We start from the raw sequence: 12,637 nt of genomic DNA on the forward strand, positions 1-12,637 counted from the left end.
CTGTATTAGGGACGGCAGAAACAATAGGACAAACCCACCCACAACACATGAGCTGGGTGAGGGGGAGTGGATACTACTCACTATTCATGTGTTCATAACTGTACTGCAGAAACACGTACTTGCTTTGAAGAGGCACACAGCTGCCCTTGACAGCATGCATTGCAATAAATGCATAGAAAATGGACAGCATGCAGCCCACCATGAAGTCATCTGTGTTCACTGGGCTTAGCAGAATAGCAATTGACAGGTTGTTCCTTGGGCCTACAGAAACTTTATGTCTTAGGGTTATGTTTAAGAAAGTCTCTCTCTCCCTTCTGCCCAAATTTAATGAAGTGTAGCCTCATTATCCAGTGAAGAGGTTCAAGATTTCAGTGCTGGCCAAAAGCACATTTTCCATCTTCAATGTCCCCACCACTTCTATGATGTCCATGTAGCAGCTTTGCTGGCTTCTGTCCCTTTTCCTTCATCAATGACAGCCCAGGCAGCTGCAGCTAGAGCCCAACCCCAACATGCTGGTCACCAGAGCCTGGCCTCCCACCGGTCCACATCCTGCCACAGGGGATAAAGTTGGCTGCAGTGGCCTGCAATAGCCTGGCTGGAGCGTCTGTAGTTTTTGACAGGAGCCTGATTATTAGTCCTAGTTGTCAGGCTTGGTACTAAAACCTTGAGAAAAACCAACCCCCAAACAAAGCGCTGTGAGATGGGAGTCAATTGGTTTCTGCTAGTTGAAGACCTATTGCTATCTCTTTGCAACCAGTAAAGAAGGAGCCCTCCAAAAAGCAGAGTGAACCATGTTCCAAACCTGGCAATCCCTGGTTATATGCACATCTCATTGGAAAGATCTTTTCCTTTTGCACACAGTATATTATTAACTACTGAGTATTAACTGAGAGGAACATTAATATGGCAAATATTGACATTATGATGTTATCTAACTAGATTTATTCTCTAAATAAACATGTTCCTTATCTTGGAACTGGCTGACATTATTTGGGCTGCGATACAGATACGTTGCAAAGCGAGTGATGTAATGTCTCCACCAAAAAGTCGATGGTTTCCCTTTCCTGTGCTCCCTTCCTGTGTTTGCTGTTCTTTCCTGCATTGCCTTGTACAGTGAACTGCTGGTCATATAAATATTACTACTGAGGAACTGAGCTTAATAAATTTGTCTCAACACTTAGACTTTTTCTAGGCTGGGCTTTGAAAGAGGAAAAAAACCCCAGCGGTAAAAATACTTAGAACTGTATTTTGTCTTTAGAACTAGATCTAATTATAACAACAGATTCATTCATGAAGCACACCCATTCTAATTACAGATTGGTCAAACCACATTTGTGGTATGTTGTGAAAAGTTAAATTAGTCTTTCTGGGTTTGGTAGAAGTCTGCAGGGAGGAGTTTCCAGGAAGGGCTCTCTATATTACTTCAGTTACACTGCACCCATGAGAGGTTTTATTGAGTGTGGCAAGGCTCTGCTACTCCCCAATTAGAGTTCCACATGTGTGCCATTGTATTAGTATTCTTAAGAAATCATAAACACTGATAAAGGCATTCTGAGGGTAGTGTAATAATTTCCTTTTCAAGCCTACAGCCGCTAAAATTCTGAATCAGATTGCTATCTTCTGTGAAGGTATACGAAGAAATACTTCTTCGTATATATGAATATATATATATAGATATATGAAGAAATACTTCTATGGAAGTATTTTTAATGGTAAGTATTTGTGTCTGTAATGTTCCACATAATTGTATAGATTTATTAGAAATGTGAATTACAAATTTCCAAGAGGTGTTGAGTGGGTTATACACTTGTTGATCCAGAAATCAGTGGCAATAATACTTCAAAGCAGCTATGTGCTTCATGAGGTAAAAGCTGGACCTGCAGCATTCTGGTAAACTGTAGGAAGAAATCCAGCTCTTGGGAGAAGGCAGGTGACTCAGGGCAGGATGCCTGCTGTTGAACTTCCTCCTGCAGGTGATGTATTCTTTGTGTTCCTCTGTAGTTTTCTGGAGGTCCCCAGAAACCTTAAGATGCTTTAAGCTCTTAAGTTGACTTCAGACTATGGTGTGGTGTGCTTTGCACTCAGGGTTGTGATGATGGGCAGATCTTGTTCAGATCAGAGGAGCCTCTTAGAAAGCACCATGGCTCCCTATGGCTGCCTTCTGCCCTGGCTCTCACATTTGTGTGAAAATCAAGGCATAGCTGGAGCAATAATGAATACTAGGCCTGTACCCCAAATACACCTAGGAAGTGACCAGGCATAAATCAGTGTGTGTTAAAGGCTAGGCTTGATCCCAGACATTACAGTGGCAAGCATGTTATGGTAGCTGTGTATAGAAACAGGTGTGAACTAGGACACTGAGTCTGAGAGGAAGTAAGAGTGGTCCCTGGCTACTGTCTGTCTCTTAAGGTTGGTTCATTGGTGTTCTTGAATCCTAGAGGGTAATCGAAGCCTACTGTTGCTGAAGAATTAAAAGTGCTTAACAACAGCGCAACATAAGGGAAAAAAATATTTTTACTAAGAAATTTCAGTTGAATTTTGCTGAGACTGCAGAAGCAATGAGGAGGGGGAGATCCCTCCATGCACAGGCAGCTTCACAAGGAGTCATACACATCATTCTCCAGAACCTGCCAGGGGGCAACTGCCATGAGCTCAGACTTACATTCATTGAGTGGTGGGCACAGCATCGGTGTAGTAATAGCTTTATGTAAATTAATCCTCTCATGGTTGTCACATCAACTCCAATGAGAATGAGGAGAAGCTTCCTTCCTTGTAGAAGTGGGGGATCCTCATGATGAATGGTGGCTGCAGAGGAAAAGAGGAAAACCCTCTCTTAGGGTTGAGGATCATGGAAACAGGACAAATTTTGTCCTGTCTTTTCCTCCTTGGCAGAGTTTCATGGTGGCATCATCAGCCATGGAGTTAGCTTTGAGGTGGGTTTTTCCTTTAAACATCAGTGCTGTGCAGCTGGAGAATACATCTGAGGCTGGATCATGGAGGATGTGTTTTTAAGTGTTTATGTGCACATTTGATTATGAAACCCTGTCATTGTAAGCATACATCTCTGTGTGCATTCCTGTCTTTAGAATACTATATATAGAAAAGCTATTTTTAAACCAAGGACAATTTAAAATGAATTTTAGAACTTCTAATTATAGTTAATAAATTTCAGTATGAAGACTGACTAACATCATCCACCAGTACTGTACATATACTGTTGGTATTTGTATGATGGGATATTTTTCCATTTGCTTAGTCAACATGTGTTAAAAGTCCTTTTCCGTTCTCTCCCTCCCATTATCCATTATTCAGTTCCAGGTCCTTTATACTGAATAAAGGACCTGGATACTGTTTGAGACTTGTGCTCAAGACATAATAATTTTTCTCGTGGGACTTTCTCTGTTACAGTATTCTTTTGAATGCTTCAAATGTATTAATAAACTTATCTTTACACTCACTTTGCAAATGCCTTCTCCCCTGTATCATGTGAGGATTCCTCTGTCATCACAGACTGGCTATCTATTTGATGCCGGCTATAAGAAAAAGACTCAGCGGTCAGCCAGTTAGAGATTCTTCATGTTGACCTGCAACACATGTGGTCTTTGCCCAGAACTTGTTATGACCTTATTTGGAAAATTAGAAACCCAGCACTGACTCAGTGTGGAATCATAGAATAGTTTGGGTTGGAAGGGACCTTCAAAGGTTATCTACTCAAATCCCCTTGCAGTAAGGAGGGACATCTTCAATTAGATCAGGTTGCCCAGAACCACATCCAGCCTTCATTGAAGGTAGTTGTCAGGTTACCTCATCAGTCTTTTCCCTGATGAATTTGCAATAGATGACTTTTATTGCAAAGGTTAGTTTTTCAGAGCTTTTGAGCATTAGTTAGTTTTTCAGAGCATTTTGAGGCCTTTCTGTCCAGTATCTTCAAGTCCTTCTCACCAGTGTTCTTACCATGCTATGCACAGAGGCTGTGGCAGCTCTTTATTTCTGCTTGGCCTTCTCCAGAGCCTAACCCCATCTTGATCCAGAAGCTGTTAGCCCAGAATATCAGGCAAACAATGAAGATGGAGTATAGTAAGGGGAAATAGTAAATAAACTTGAAAATAACTTGCTCTGTAAAGTACACAGTGAGCTATTTAAGCCTTGAATAACAAAGAAAAAAGAAAGCATAAAGAGAGCATGAAGCAAAAACAACATAAAGAAGCTTCCTTAAGTGTTCTTTTCTCTAGCAGGGATGTGGTTAGAATATTCCTTCTGTATTTCCATCTCAACTCGCTTGTATTGGAAATGGTCCATTCTGGGTTGTGAAAAATCCAGCTGACTGACTCAAGCCAGTTCCTAAATCAGCAATTAGAAACCATGTCTAACGACTTATTCCCCAAGCCTGCTGCTCTCCTGCCCTTCTCCCACAAGTGCCAGGGAATTAGAGGGAATTGGTTGTTTGTCCTTGGGTACCAATCCTTATCCCTGATCCTGACTGTTCACCACATTCCATGTTTTGGGTAACCTTCCCTACTCACCCACTGGAAGACAACAAAGAAATAAGGTCATAACACAAACTCCATTCTTTTAAATAGTAAAGCACTTCAGAAGGCTGGAGCTTCAAGTGCACAGGCAACTCTTGTGCTTATTCTTTAAGGTAATGTTTGTGCCTGTGATGGAGACAAAAACATCTTGATCTTACATAGCCATAAACTCTTTGCCTCCCTTGAGCTTTAATATAAATATACACTATAAACAGTGTTTTCTGAAGAGCCTCCCATGTAAACATCTAACAGTGGTGAGCATGAAAGAGATGAAAGCTATGATAAGTCAGTGAAGCACATACAATGGCATATGACACACCTTGTCAGCAGTATTTTAAATAGCAGGTATAAAGCAGTACTAGGCAATGTGTGCTTAACCTCACATTGTGAAGATACCTGATTTTTTTCTCCTGATGCACTATAGTTCAGTTGAAGTGAATTTCATTATTTTGAATCATAATTAGAAAAAGGTTTGGTCTCTTTATTTGGGTAAATATATGTGTGGCTGAGCAAAAAGAAAAAGGATGCAAACCAAAGGTAGTGGAAAGATTTATTCATGGCTTAGAAATGTGTAGTAATTCACATAGATAAGGAGATGTTTACTCAAGAGACAAATAAAAAACACAAAAAACCCTGAGAGCTGTGTGCTCTTGGCAGGGAAGCCAGTAATGACTACCAAGTGCATGAGTCTCAGTGTGAAATTATAGGCTGTGATTTAGCAGATGTGCTTCAGCATTTTAAACCTTCCTGATTTCTTGGCATTTTATGTTTTGACCACCCTAGTTCCACACAATTTAAAATGAAATCCTAGAAATGCATGAGGCCAGAGCATCTCCAAATACCCGTGAAGAGGGCTGAATGAATGAAAAAAGGACTTGCAGAGAGGCAAACAATGTGTTTCCAACAGAACCTGAGGTGTCTGACCTTCAGGTGATGATGTGACAGTGTGAAATTTGTACAGGTGTCCTGTAAAAATATTTAATTGCACTATATTATCTAACCACTAGATGTCTGCATGCTATAGAGCTTCAGAGAGGGTTTGCTCCCCAGCATAAAACGAAAACAAAGAAAATCCATATCTGCAGATGTCTCTCTCTGTATCATAATTTGGCATCTATCTTTTCTGAGCTATGGCCTAGTTCACGGAGGGGTCTGTGGGAAGAGACGCTTTGCAAGAAAAATTACATATACAACAATTAAGGCTGGTTTTTATTAAACCTGGAAAGAAAACTGTAGATTAAGCCATTTATTGAGATCACACCAACTCAGATAAAATTCACGAATAAACACTGTAGGTTAAATCCAAATTGTCACTACCTAAGCCATCATGAATTCCAATTAAGCAGGTCATGTGGCGCCACGGAGCAGCAGTAACCTGCAACAAAGACAGTGGCAAGTCCGGCTGTGGTAGCAATGCCCCCAGGAGTAAGGGTGGCTAAAACATCAGTCCTGTGGCCCCAGCAGGTCTTTGGCACACCCAGGGCACCGCTCTCCCAGCGTTGCTGCAGTTGTATCAGAGATCTCCACGGTGTTGGGGTCAGTGGCAGCAGAGCCACCAGTGGCTTTGAAGAGCACCATGAGTCCTGGTGCTGGTTTGTCTCCAACTCCTGAGAGAGTTCCACTGTTTTTTGCTGCTTCTTATTTGCAAAATGGAGCTCCTCTGTTTGTTTTTAATGCAATTGGTGCTGTTAGGAAATGCAAACCTGAGAACTGTGAGCACAGTGAACCCAGATATAGTCTCCAAGAGCTTCCTTCATAATAACTTATTACATTAAAGCAACACACACAACTTTCCTGAACAATAGGATAGCCCAGCCTAAGTGTGTGTTGCATGGGCAGATGTTTACATAACAGCATAAACAGTTTTCCCACAGGATTTCCCCAAGGCACAATGATCGGGACACCTTTGTATGTGCTCACTGTGCTGAAATTGCAAGAATGGGATCGGGGAAAAAAATCCTGTGCTTTCAGGGTCTTTGCCATTATCTGGAAAGCAAGTATTGCTTGAGTTTAGACACCCAGTTTCAGAGGTCCCTGTTATCTCTGGCCACAGTCTGGGGATAAGTGAAATTTGTAAAGGTTTGTGAAGATTACTGTTTTATGCAAGGCAGTACCTGCAGTGCCATGAATGAGCACCACTATAGAGACAGATTAATGGTGTCCTATAACACTTAAATTGGAACTCTGCCTCCTCCCTCCAGGGGCTTTTGACACCTGTATCCTGTTGCTTTTGTTTGCTTGCTCTAAGATACAACCTCCCCTTGCTTCTCCTGATCGGATGCCTTCTCTTCCTGGTGTGCCTTCTTACACAAATGCATTTAGTATCAAGTGGCTGCAGAGCACAGCTGCTTTTTGTGTACTGCTTAATATCATAATATTTACCCTTTCCCAAAAGGATTTAGGTGGTGTATTATGTTCAGGCTTTCCCTGCTTCTTTGCATCTCTTGGTTAGTTAATCAAGTAACAGTTCTTAAATCCAGTTTCTCATTAACAAAATTGAATCTAATATTAAGGATTCATTCTCATTTTAGAGTTGATTGCCATAATTGTGGTTAGTGTGCCATCACAATTAACTTTGTTTTTAATCACTAAAAGGCTAACAAGCTCATTTCACACCCTCTTCATTTAGTAAATGCAGAAAAGGAAGATCCGACTGGTGTCTTGCAGTTATGACCTGCAGAAACTTTCTTTTACTGTCCATAACATCAAGTGTCAAACTCATAAATCTGAGGACGAACTAGATGATCTTAAGGTCCTTTCCAACCCTAACTATTCTATGATTCTATGACTTTTGTTTTTAAGAAGTGGAGATGCAACCAATAGGCTGCCCTTGCCACTTCTTTTTGAATTAGAGCAGAATCCTGTTGCTGTTTACGTGCATGGTAGAGAGACTGTCATTCATTGCATTTCTGCACAATAACGCCTTTATTTTTTTAATTCACAAAACCCCTGAAATTATTGTAAGTAGATGATTTGTCTTGAGAGGACAGCACAGGGTGCATAATCTTGGGCTCTCAAAAGTAAGGAGCCAGAGAAGCCCTTGGAAGTTGGATCTTTGTTTCAGCTGCAAGGAAAGAAAGTACCCTTTTGAACATTTCTAGTAATTTTCTGAACCAGAATTAAATTTTAATTATGTTAGGATCCACTAAATTATGGAGGTTCCAGATTTCAACCAGTTTTATTCATGCTTATATGCCTTTTTTATATTACCTATTTCTCTTTTCATTTAGCCTCCAGCTCCTTTCTAGACCAACCTGCATGCTACATTTGCTAAGTAATTGTTTTTCTTTCTCAAGCAGAAAGAAAAATTAAAAAAGCATGCTTTTTGAGAAAGTATCTGGCAGTTGTCCTGTAAATGAAGAGAGTGATAATGTGTGGTTATGTTGCTATCTCTAAATAAGAGAGATTTTGTGGTCTTGAAAATACATCTCCTCTTGCAGTACTATGTATAGTTCTGGTGTCCTCAACGTAAGGACATGGAACTGTTGGAGCAAGTCCAGAGGAGGGCCATGAGGATGATCAGGGGAATGGAGCACTTCTTGTATGAAGATAGGGTGAGGAAGTTGGGGCTGTTCAGCTTAGAGAAGAGAAGGCTGTGTGGAAACCTCATAGCAGCCTTCCAGTATCTGAAGGGGGCCTATAGGGATGCTGGAGAGAGACCCTTTATCAGGGACTGTAGCAATAGGGCAAGATGTAATGGGCTCAAACTTAAAGAGGGGAAGTTCAGGTTAGATACAAGGAAGAAGTTCTATATTGTGAGGGTGGTGAGGCACTGAAACAGGTTGCCCAAAGAAGTGGTAAATGCTCCATCCCTGGCAGTGTTCAAGGCCGGGTTGAACAGAGCTTGGGTGACATGATCTAGAGTGAGGCATCCCTGCCCATGGCAAGGGGGTTGGAACTGGATGATCTTAAGGTCCTTTCCAACACAAATCGTTCTATGATTCTATGATTCTTGCTACTTAGGCAGTCAGAAAACAGTGATCAGATATTACTTTGGTGATCTTTTCTTATAGAAAGACATTTAACTATGCATAGATGAGGCTGCTTTTGCACTTTTTTAATAATGCTGCTTTCGCACTTATTTCTAAGAAGGAATTACTTAAATATCTTCAACTTTGGCAAGCTCATTAGGCAACAGGAAAGCTGCAATGGATGTCTACATGCAGGGGTGAAACTGTTGTCACCCAAAACAAAGCAGTTGCACCCATAAGAAGCATACATTTGGCTAGAGGAAGGAAAAGAGTTAGAAATCTGTCAAGTCTAAATTTGCTCTCAAGAGTTTTTCAATTACTAATTTAATGAGATCATGTGGTATTTTTTATCTCCTTAGTCTCTTAAATTGTCTTTCATTAGCTTTTAATGAGATTTTCTTCATCTCCTCCAGATAGAGTCCTCCCATTTTATCTGTGCATTCTTCCTCTTTGTTTCCAGCTGTACAGCCTTACTTTCAGAGCTGTAGTAAAAATACATTGAAGTCCATATGTGCAATCCAGACTGCTTCACCAAAGTGACTTGCAATTACTTATGATCAACCAACATTAAAGCAGAAAGGTTGACTCTATTTGGCCTGGTCTTCATAAAATAGACCACAGATTTTCACCCAGTAATTCCTTCATCAGGTTCTGAAGTGTGCATTAACCTTTTGCCTAGTTTTGAGTTACCTTTAATCCATATTCTCAATGCTTTAGCTTTTGTACTATGTGTAACCATATTTGTATTGCATGCAGTTTTTTGTGTGGCTTTCCCATCTTTTGTTTCACATGCTTTTCTTTCTCTTTTTTTCTTTCTTTCTTTCTTTCTTTCTTTCTCTTTTTAAGTCAGATATCACTCTCTTTTGCTCATCAGCTTTCCTCCAGCTTCTATACTTTTACTTTCTTCCTAGATTCTTTCCATCACACACCATTTCTGTCAGCAGGGTGCACATGGTCTGTGCTTCCACAGCAGTAAGATCTGTGTGCTCCTGGATCCGCCTGTGGGACAAATCTGATCTGAATGAGGCATGGGCATGTTTCTGAAGAATTAGCCAGAGTACAGGGTATGGATATATGCCAGGCTTTATCCCAGCTACGGGTAAACAGATGATGTGTATTCGGCATAAAATCAGAGTGGGCAGGATGAGCTAAAAACTGATCTGTCAAGACAGATTGAAGTTGTACTAAGAATTCAAAATATTTGGAATAAATTTGAACTGACAGACTGAAGTTGTTTTAGTGTTTTGTGTCATATGGCCACAGGGTTTTTGATCTTGTAATAAGCATCTTGAAACAGGTTTACCATCTTGTCTAACTACAGCCTCAGTAACACCAATGTCAGCAAAGTAATAAACTTCCTGATGTGAAGACCAGAAAGAATCGTTAGGGTGATTTAACCCGATCCTTGAATGGCCCAGACTGTAGAATTTCCATCATTAATCCACATTGTGTTCAATAACCTCCTCTTGTTCTTTAATATCAAGGCCCCGTGATAGCATCCAGCAATACAATGTTGTTTGGCCAATAGTCAACACATCATTTAGGCAGTACGTGTCTGGAATTTGTACCTCAAGCCACTCTTTCACTCTGAAACTTGGCAAATCAATTAGCTTAGAAACAGCCATCTTTAACCTGAGTCTTGGCACTTCCTGAGCCCCCTCCTTTCAGGTGCTACTCAGCCCATCACACTGAACCATGGTGTGCTGTAAGGAGAAGCTGAAGACACACTTGCCATAGGATGTTGCTTCCAGATGCCTTTCAGTAGCTACTTGCAACTCACCCTTGGAGCATGGTATGAGAGGGCTTTGCTGATCTTTTCCTTCTGAGAAACTGCTTTCTACGAGACAGGGATGTGGGCACTCTCCTGTGGACTGAGGAGAAGTCATTCATATTGATCTCATCAGGAGACAGTACTGCCTATTCTCTTCTGCCAGTGGAGATGGGGCACAGAATGAGTGTGCTGCTTGGCATGGCTTAGAAGCCCTCTGCTCCCCTGATGCTGGCAGCTATTAGGCTGCCAGCAGACTGGAAAGAGCTGCTTAGGCAAGCACTGGTCTTATCAGGGAGATGCAGACATCAGCCATTGCCAGCACCTAACCTGTCTGAGAGCTGCTTTGCCATTGCTGTGCTACAAGCTGAGCAATGTGGCTGTCAGCATCAGCCTGTCTGGGAGATGGGGGCTGTCAGTGTTGCCTCCCACATCTGGCCAGTGTATGTAGCTCAGGGTAAGGTACCAGCTGTGGATAAAAAATAGCTGTGGCTGATGGTTTCCACCCTGGGTAACTCCATTGTCTGCTGCTTGCCAGCTGAGTTCTGCATTTGGCCGTTGGAGGCAGACCACTCTTGCAAGGGGTTAGCAGGCTTGGCACATCCAGGTCCTATGCCTCAGCCAGACATAAGATTGAGATGCAGTCTAAGAGAGCAGCACCTGCCCCTGAGACTGCAAAAGACAGCAACCTAAGGAAAAGCTCCTCCAGCCCTAAGGGGAAAAGCCAAATCTGAGTCAGAACTCTGAACTTTATGAGATAAAAGTTGTCCTCCTCATTCATGTATCTGCTAAGACTAAGTATACAATTAGAGGTGCAGTTGAGTGGGAAGATGAGAAGGAAACCAGATAGATAGGACAAAAAACAATCAAAACAAATCCAGAATCTTTCCTGTCACTGCAGCCATGTGATGAGTCTTGAGGGAAGAGCTGAAAAAGGCTGCTGACCACTTCTAACAGAGACATATGAATCTCTTTGTGTATCCAGCCAGAGTGACAGAAATGTTTCACTCTTTCTCACTCTCATTAGTCTTTCAGCATGGGTTGCAGGATAAACGAGTCAGTTCTCTTTTTTCTGACTCACAGATCTCCAGGACCTGTGTTTTTAAACAAGAAATATCTCTTTATTTCCTGTTTTTCAAGTACTGGAGAATCAGTAGGGATAGTCCAAAAACTTCACTTATTCAAAGCTCTTTTCAGGATCTGTCTCTTTGTAGTACCTCAGGCAAATCATCTCTGAGCAGTAAGACATGGCCTAAAAGCTATTTGTCTGCTTATCATGTTATGTACTTGAACACATTTTGCTCTTGTCAGATCTGTAGTAAGACATTCTAATACCCAGAGAACCTAATAGTTTGCCCTTCTAATAATGCAGTTAAATACTGAAATGCTCAAATAAATAATTGAATATTAGGGTTTCAGGCAGTAATTATCGATTGTTCACAACAAATCACTAAAAAAAGGGCATTGGTTCTGGCTAGCCATATAGTCAGTCTCTTGAAAAGCGGATTGCTGGTATGGCTGGAAATGGATGGGCTCGATGGTACCTGCAGTCAGATCACCTCTGCTTTGGGAGACAAAGGCAGAGCCACCCCAATGGCCCTGGTGGGCCTTTTGGAGGTTTGAAATTTCCAGGTACTCAGATCTTGAGCTGGAAGGACTTAATGAAAGCGCTTGATAATTCCTAGGTCACTGAAGGAGGGTTTCAAAGTGGTAGCCAAAATAATGCTTCATCCTCCCTCCTATGGGCCTTCTGCGGGTGAAGTCCAATGTGGCACCTTCAAGCAGGCTCCATGAGAAGATCTCCTCTTGCCTTATATGAGATTGTTGCTGCTGTAAAAGCACAGGAATTTTGAGCTGCACTGTCTATCCAGCATTGAGGCAAGGGTGGCTTGTGTGTATTTGTGTAACTTGCTTTAGAAAGTTTCTCATGTGAACCTTCTCTGTTTCAGAAAGCTTTTCCTCTGTGCTAACTACACTCAACTTCAGTGACCACATCCTCTCATCTTGCCTCCATCCCTCTTGGGTCCTTCAGGGTATGGATGTGATAGTGCAGCAGGGCACCATGAGAACTGGGGGCTCCCTGCAGGGCAGCACATAGCAACCTGACCTGTCCCACCACCTCAGCTAGGAACAGCCAGGGACAGTGAAGCAGCCCCTGTCCTGTGGCACCTCCCTGGGGACAGGGACAGGCCTAGCAGTGCCCTCAGGCAGAGACACAGAGATTGTTCCTGATCCTAACAGCCCGTTACCACCTCAAGGCTGTGATCTCACACACAGTACACAGTCTCACACACAGTGTGCTAGAGATTGGAAGGGACCTCGAAAGATCATCTAGTCCAATCCCCCTGCCGGAGCAGGAACACCTAGAT

Source organism: Pezoporus flaviventris, unplaced genomic scaffold (genome assembly GCF_033815535.1).
Source record: "Pezoporus flaviventris isolate CSIRO_AGI_PZ_B2104156 unplaced genomic scaffold, CSIRO_AGI_Pfla_v1 ptg000007l, whole genome shotgun sequence".
Lineage (NCBI taxonomy): Eukaryota > Metazoa > Chordata > Aves > Psittaciformes > Psittacidae > Pezoporus > Pezoporus flaviventris.